The sequence below is a fragment of the Ixodes scapularis genome, unplaced genomic scaffold (assembly GCF_016920785.2).
Source record: "Ixodes scapularis isolate PalLabHiFi unplaced genomic scaffold, ASM1692078v2 PGA_scaffold4__175_contigs__length_147842914, whole genome shotgun sequence".
Lineage (NCBI taxonomy): Eukaryota > Metazoa > Arthropoda > Arachnida > Ixodida > Ixodidae > Ixodes > Ixodes scapularis.
The window spans coordinates 99,984,028-99,991,285 of NW_024609879.1; positions in this window are offsets into that span (position 1 = coordinate 99,984,028).

The window sequence follows — 7,258 nt, forward strand, 5'->3', positions numbered from 1 at the left end:
AATCTGACCCAAGAAAGCCCGCCGAATCAGCAGAGCACAGCACTCGCAAGATGGGCGCATTAAATGCCATTACCGATGTCCTGCCAGCGGAAAAACCGCTCGGGATTTTTTTTCATCCTCCAAACTGTCTCTGCCACGCACAGAAGGGAGATTTTTTTTTTCTACTAAGGCCCCCTGGCTTATAGTGTCCCATCTCGCCGAGTATACCATGATGAATCTGAGAGGGATCCAGAGAAGTTATTCGCAATCATGTCCGTGCATCGTGAACTACATGAGAATAAAGATAATGCACGAGCTAACGCGTTGGTAGCTTCCTTCGAAGAGTGCAAGATAGCGTTAGGAATCAGAGCCGACTTTGGCGACGGTTCTGCATGAGATGTTCACGGCTACCGATTCGCACCAGTTACTCGCTGCTTGGAGCAGCGGGCACGCAGTTTTTTTCGTTCAGCCTCATCTTTTGGACGAAGCGTTAATTCACGAGGTTTTGGGCGAAAAGTTTGCGTTTGAGAACTTTCTCCTCTTGGATGTAATTTAAGCGCCCGCGGCTTTTACTAGATTAAGTTGCGGCGCGTGAAAGTATGTTGCTTGGCCTGTGTCCGCAACTCCGGGGAAGGCAGCGTCACCCAGCGGAGAAGACGTGAACGAGAGGAGCGAGGAGGTACCGTCTAACCAAGTGTGCAGCGAAAATTGGCGCGGCCTCGCGGCCGATTTGTGAAATAGAGGAAGGGGAATTAAATGCACGAGGTTGGAGTTGCGGATGCTTGTGTGGTGCTCAAAGTTTCCTTGTCCCAGGGTGCCACGAAAAGTTTTGGTTTGGGTTATTTTTGTTTCCTGGGAAGTTCTGCCTCATATTGACCGAAGGGGAAAAAAATAGTTTCGAGTTTGTGCATTACGGAATACTCGGGAACGTACGTGTCTGCAAATATGTTCCTCTTTCTTTTTTCAGGACATTCTGGATACCGCTACGTACCCGCTACAAAGTCTGGAAAAGTAGGAAGCTGAGACCGCCCGAAGGTACTGATTTGTTAATATCCCTATTTGCAAATATTTTCAATATCTCTACATGAAGATTATGTAGTATACGTGTATATATGCAACCAAGGTTTGCCTCACGTCTATTTTCGCGAATAAAATTTTCAAAACAACGCTGTCTACAAAAAGTTGTGTCCAAAAGCCCGACTCGTGGCGTCTGATATCCGTCAATTAGATTGTATTTTGTTGAATCTTCCTCCACTAAACACGACGACCTTCGAAAGAATTGTCACTTCAAATGCGCCGGCGGCCATTAATATGCAAAAGAAAGAGAAACTTAATTAAACATAAGTGTTTATTGTCAAGCGGTCTTTTATCATGTCAATACGTAACGTAGATCAGTTGCTTAATTTTCACCACGTAAATTGTGATTAAAAAAAATAACTAAGCGAAACATTTGTATTTCCGGTCAATTACACCACGGATCCTACGGATCCTATATGAGTTAAACTCTAACAACACGGTGTTTGTCCCCAAGAGTTATGGTTTCAGCGCATGCGCATGAAGAACCCTCAGAAATGGCCGTGTCTTGATAACATTTATTTAAGCAAGTCTGTAAACACAGTTCAACCCACGCGAGAAGGAGTGAAAACTTTACAACTTCGCGGTTAATTAATCTTCCCTCCCATGCGTTACATGCACGTGACTCACACCCTAAATGAACGCTCATGGCTCTACCATTAGACAATGTGATGCGTAAACGAAGTCCACGGCGACGTGCCATATGGCAACCGAGCGGTTGTCCATCGACGTTAAGCTAAACAAAACAAAACATACAAAAAAGGCCTCGTTTTTATAGAAACTCCCGTGCACCCACACGCGCCGTGCAGTTTCGGTCGACTGACTCACGGAGAGCAGCGTCAGTCGACTGGGAGAAACGATTAGTCGTCGATCAACCGCGAAGCTTTTCGGTTCAATTAGGAAGTAAGGCAAAACTGAGGGATACCTTCCGGCTCCTAATCGATTAATCGCGACACACGCCACCACCGGATAAAATCCCGAGCATCTGATTATCGGTCCGCAGCCAATGAGATTGAAGCATTAGCCGATAAGAATACAGGAGAACAAAGCAGAAAGTATGAACATAATAACATAATAAGCCTCGGAACTCGTCGTCAACATAACACGCGCATGTCAATGGTTACTCTTCCGACATTAGAGAGTTTTAGTAGATCGTTCCGATACCTCCGATAGCCCCGATAACGATACTATGCATGCACAAGGGAGGCGGTGGCGAAGTATCGGGTATCGTTATCGGAGTCATGGGAACGATCTACTAAAACTCTCTAGTAAACGAACCGTGTCCTACGTTCCACGCGGACATATTTTAGGCTCTTTCTCGCTTAATTTATACGTATATAAACGATATTGTAAATGTAAAAAAAAGGTGCTGGATATATCTAGGGTTCGGCGTTTTCCGATTTAAACCCATAAAAACCGATAAAAGTATGTCTAATCCGTTTCCTAAAATTCGGTTTTAACCGAAAAAGGGCAGTCTTTTAGGGCCGCGTCAAGGGAGATTCCGAGTCAAGAGGTCCAACGCGTCAAAAGGTAAAACGAGTCAAGAGGTCCAATATTGGACCTCTTGACGCGTTGGACCTCCTGACGCGTTGGACCTCCTGACGCGTTGGACCTCTTGACTCGCCGCGGATCTCTTGACGCGTTGGACCTCTTAACCCATATTGGATCTCAGGCTTGACTCGTGCCTCGATGTGTCAAGAGGTCCAATATTCCCAGAGTTTTTTTTTTATTATTATTATTATGTTGGATTGTGTTGGACAAGTCACGGATTTTGACGACGGATTTCGCCGACGGCTTTTTCGCTGACTGAGCCAGGTAATGCTCACGCACTAAAAAAGCAGACAACAAAGATGCTAACAATAAAGGCGGAGAAGGAGATGTCGAAAAAAGAGCAAAAAGTTGAGCTGTGAAGACTTCCAGACGGGATTCCGAGTCAAGAGGTCCAACGCGTCAAGAGGTCCAACGAGTCAAGAGGTCCAATATTGGACCTCTTGACCCGTTGGACCGCCTGACGCGTTGGACCTCTTGACTCGACGTGGATCTCTTGACTCGTTGGACCTCTTGACGCGTTGGACCTCTTGACCCATATTGAATCTCTTGACTCGTACCTCGATGTGTCAAGAGGTCCAACGCGTCAAGAGGTTCAGTATTGGATACCTTGACTCGTTTCATCTCGTGGTGTGAAATATTTTCAAGATATAGGTGTGAAATAAGTACAAACAAAAAAAAGAAGAAAAAAAAAACTACAAGGACACAAGCTTTTTTTTATGATGTGAGAATGCGTGAGCACTAGCTTTGCCCGAGTTGTGTTGCCGCAACGAATAGCGCGCTAGTTTCACGATCAAGAGTGCCTAGGTTGGAAACAGGCCTAGGTTCGAAACCAGGCTTAGGTTCGAAACCCGGATGGTTTCGTGCTCACATGACCAGAAAGGTCACGTGGCCAGGGCGACCACGTGACCAGAGATATCACGTGACAGTTTTTTTGTTGTTGTTTTTTGTTTATTGTGTTGGACAGGTCACGGATTTTGACAACTGATTTTGCCGACGGCTTTTTCGCTGACTGAGCCTGGCAATGCTCACGCATTAAAAAACAGACAACAGAGATGCTAACAATATAAGACGGAGAAGAAAAATGGCGGAAAAAGAGCAAAAAGTTCAGCTGTGAGGACTTCCCCAAGGGGGGGGGCGGACCTCACGAACACGGCTTTGATACATCGTCCCTGGCCGGTGATGAAATCAGTGTTCCCGCGTATGACCCGTGATTGGCTTGTTTTCTGAAGCGACAGATACGCGCGAGTAGGGCTGTGGGGATCGCATGCTGAGCTATGGATTTTTAAACACCGATAATCATTGTTGTTATAAACTCTCAAGCTTAGAGCAACATTGGTTTTTTGGGGACCTGCAGGCCTGGCAGGCTGTGGGCCTTTGCTTTTCTACCCCTGACCACAAAGTCGTAAATTTGCATCTCGCGTGTTGCTCACCCCCGCGAATATCGAACACGTCCCCGGAAAGGTCTTAACATTCCACGATTTGAGATGCCTTTTTTTTGTTTAGGTAGTGACTTCGACATCCGGGTTCAAAATAATTGCAAAAGTACTTTGAACACATCTTTCGTCACATACAAAAGATATATTCATAGTTATTAGGTACTTCGACGTCTACCAAACCACTAAAGCAATCTCACGGCATTCAACGTCAAAATAACGGATTTTTTTTTAAATATTTGTGACATTATTTTTAAAAGTTGTAGTAATTGTTGAAATTTGTTCACGTCCCGTCAAAATAGCTTCCTTGATATGTTGAAGTCCTTGGTCTTCGAAGAATTTGAAGAGACAGTTTGCCTTGGCGCAGCATGGCATGTGAAGTTCGTCATTTTTCCATTCGCCGTGGCCTAGCACTGGACACAGTAGATATCTATCGACTTCAGAGATCGACGAGCTTTCCAACACGAACAGTTCTTCAATCGACTTCAATCTCTATGATCCAATTTTTTTAAAAATGATTGAGCAGCTAACCCACCATCTTACAATTCCACCCGACTAACACATCGCGTAATTTCAACTAAAAATAAATGATATCGACAGACAAGTGTTAGGTAATTCCTGTCAAGAATGCTTAATCATGAAATGTTCTGTTTCATGGTTTATTCCACAGCATTCCCAAAAATAAAGAGCAGTAAAGGAGTAACATATCGCAAGGATAAGTATTTGTGGCTGCTCCGTGCTTTTGAGTAAGCCAACGGCCCAGATTAACCCGCTAGCTTGCAGCGGTCATAACGTTTCAAGGGGACAATGCTCGCATTCATTTGCAGCCCTCTATTTTACGCCAAGTGACGTAATTTGGGCTCGTTTAAAGACGCCCTTCAATAATATTTGAGCTTCTTCCCATGTTGTGTTATTTACCTCTTTAGTGATTCGGTGAACTCAATTAATAAAAACTAAAGCATAAAACAGTAGCGCACATACAATAACCCGGGACTGGGCAAAGCTACCCAAGGAAGTATTTGCGATCACAAATACTGAGATGCATGAAAGGGAAGGCTAAACGCGAGACGCTGAGGTGCATCTGTATTTTATATCTCGACAATTTGAGAGGCACTTCCGTAGAAATGGCATAAATGTGTCCTGGAACACAGAGACTGGAACACATATACTAAGTTCTACAAATCAAAAATATGTCGCCTAGCACTATTCGTTATTTAAAGGGGGGTGCAACGATTTTAGGATTAAAATAATTAGCATCTCGTAATTTTTACGTTCTTTATTGGGTCCCGGAGGATAGAGAAAAGATTTCCTCTATTAAAAAAATGTTGCGATTTCGCTGCATAATCGCAAAGCAAAAGCCGAGCTTTTTTCCCCGCCTGCAGCCGCCAGTGGCAGCCGAGGGAACTACGGAGGAAAGATTACGTGACCTCACTCGGCTCTAAGCTGCAGCGTAACGCCCGCTAGTGTCAGCAGAGAGAGGGAGAGGAACCGTCCCCGTCCTCCGAGCGAGCACACGGGAAGTTACACGGCACCCCGAGGTGCGTCACTAGGAGGGAGACCAGGTGTGACCCTGAAGGCTGCGAGTGAGTTGAGGGGTGCCTGAAATGCCAATCTTTATTTTTTTTTTTTTTTACAACAACTAGGACACGCAGGCGAAATCGTTTTTCTGTTCTTTACTTCAGAAGTGTCAAAGGGCAATTTCCACGAATTTTTGACCGAAGTCCGAAAATCATTGCACCCCCCCCCCCCCTCTTTAATGCGCTTCTGGTCAAGAGATTTAACGAGTCAAAAGATCCAACGAGTCAAAAGGTCCAATAATGGATCTTATGACTCGTTGGATCTTTTGACTCGCCAGACACGAGCCAAAAGATCCAATGTGGGTCAAGAGGTCCAACGAGCCAAAAGATCCAACGAGTCAAAAGGTCCACGGCGAGTCAAGAGGTCCAACGAGTCAAAAGATCCAACGAGTCAGAAGGTCCAATAATGGATCTTTTTACGCGTTGGATCTCTTGACTCGGCAGACATGAGTCAAGAGATCCATTGCGGGTTAAAAGCTCCAATCACTTGAGAACTGCCGCTTCATATTGCAAAGGAGTCACGGAAAGCGCCTCACCGCTCCTTCCCTAGTCGTGGGGAGGCGTTGTACAGTAGGAATCAGTTCAGTAGGCCTTGAGCCAAACGTACGGGGGCTCAGCATAATGCTCAGCACCCCCTAGGAAATGTCAGCGGGTGCCTAACCGCCGAATTCAGAAACCTCACTCAAACTGCACTCAAACTGAAGGCCCCCTCCACTTCCTCGAGGAAGGCGCGAGGGCCGGCGCTGGCCAATCGCGAGGACAAATCCGCCGTCGCGATTGGCCAGCGCCGGCCCTCGCGCCTTCCTCGAGGAAGTGGAGGGGCCCTTCAGTTTGAGTGCGGTTTGAGTGAGGTTTCTGAATTCGGCAATAAGCCCCTGTTGCCCCCCCCCCCCCCCCCCCCCCCCCCGGTTCCTGGGCCCTTGACGCACTAGACTCTTTGAACATCAAGATCATTTCACAGCCCCTTTAAAGGGGTCATGAAACGTTGTCGGGTTGGAACGTTCATGACTTTGCCGGTTTGTACTGGTCCCAGCCTGGGATAAGTGTAATCGCACAGACCGCCACTGACTCAGAAACTTCTCTGTCGCGGTGAAATTGCGAAATCGCGAAGATAACAGGGGACTATTTCTTTCAGTCTTGCCTTTGCAAAGCTGGATGACGTGATTATGGAATCGAAATCACCCGACTGACGACAGTCGAGCGCGGCTCATGCATAGATTGGACAGGAGAGCTACGTGAGCACTCGCCTTCAGCTCGTAACAATCAATGCCTCGGCGGACACTCGGGTATTGGCTCGTGTCCAACCACAGCGGTGATGAGAATAGCCCAACTCCAATAATGTCTGAGTTGAGCACACATTCTCTACTTTGTCAAGCCCAGCACGTGCGTATGATTAACGTTAAAGGTATATGATAGGCGCCGGGCCACGTGGCCGCTTGTTCTGGCTCCGAGTTGAGGGGATGAACGATGATTCTATTTCTCAAATTTATTTGGCGACTGTGCTTAGAAAGAAAAACTAATGCAAGTTTATTTAGTGATTAACGTTAGGGAGTGATTCTAACTAGTATTTAGCGAAAGTAGAAAGATTGTTTCAAGGCTCCTTTAGGATACGCCTTAGATGGCCACTTCGAAGAGAGGAACTCC